This window comes from Chiloscyllium plagiosum, chromosome 8, assembly GCF_004010195.1.
Source record: "Chiloscyllium plagiosum isolate BGI_BamShark_2017 chromosome 8, ASM401019v2, whole genome shotgun sequence".
NCBI classification, from domain to species: domain Eukaryota; kingdom Metazoa; phylum Chordata; class Chondrichthyes; order Orectolobiformes; family Hemiscylliidae; genus Chiloscyllium; species Chiloscyllium plagiosum.
The window spans coordinates 34,978,950-34,979,737 of record NC_057717.1 but is presented as its reverse complement, the minus strand read 5'-3'; the positions used below and the strand labels follow the sequence as shown (position 1 = coordinate 34,979,737).

General features: G+C 40.2%; 1 non-coding gene across 1 annotated transcript; it reads left to right on the top strand.

Annotated features, from left to right (window-relative positions):
* Positions 1–292: 292 nt before the first annotated feature.
* trnas-uga lies at positions 293–374 on the top strand. The gene has a single exon. It is a non-coding gene; the product is annotated as a tRNA-Ser (tRNA).
* Positions 375–788: the final 414 nt, after the last annotated feature.

Here is a 788-nt window from a genome sequence, read left to right as displayed (position 1 = left end):
ATTTACTTTGGCACCAGATGATGAGCAATTGAGTCAAAATCGATTTTTTGCAGTGAGACAATGGTCCTCTCTGCGTGTGGTGTACATCCATGACTCTATAATTCGACGAAGAATCATTCCCGCAACTTCAGCTGTGTCAGAATCTAGTTTGAGGTGAAAGCCTGTCAATCTGCTAAAGTAACGTTCGTCTGGGTCTCTGCAAAGGATTTGGCGAAATCTTTGGGTCTTGACAATTTGTTCTTCCAACAAATGAATTCAGTTGTTTATTATGAAAATTGACAATCTTGCCGCGGCTGTGATGGCCGAGAGGTTAAGCCGTTGGATTTGAAATCCAATGGGGTCTCCCTGCGCAGGTTCGAATCCTATTCGCAGCGTAGAACCTTTTAAAAGTCATTAATTCCTTTGCAGGATTTGGATTTCGTGTCGCTTGAGCTTTGCATTCAATCGAAAGTAAATTTTCAACTGTGAAGAATCCGAACGAATTTCAAGACTGACCCAGTCATCTAGTTGAATAAATTATATGTCCAGACACAAAAAGCCACCAACTTCCAAAACGAATCAGTTTCAACACATCAATCGAAAGTAAATTTTCAACTGTGAAGAATCTGAACGAATTTCAAGACTGACCCAGTCATCTAGTTGAATAAATTATATGTCGAGACACAAAAAGCCACCAACGTCCAACACGAATCAGTTTCAACACATTTGTCGAACTATCGTGAAATTTAGATGTTCGGGGGGTGGAATTCAGCAAAACAAGAAGCAATGCAATACATTTACCTGCAGGT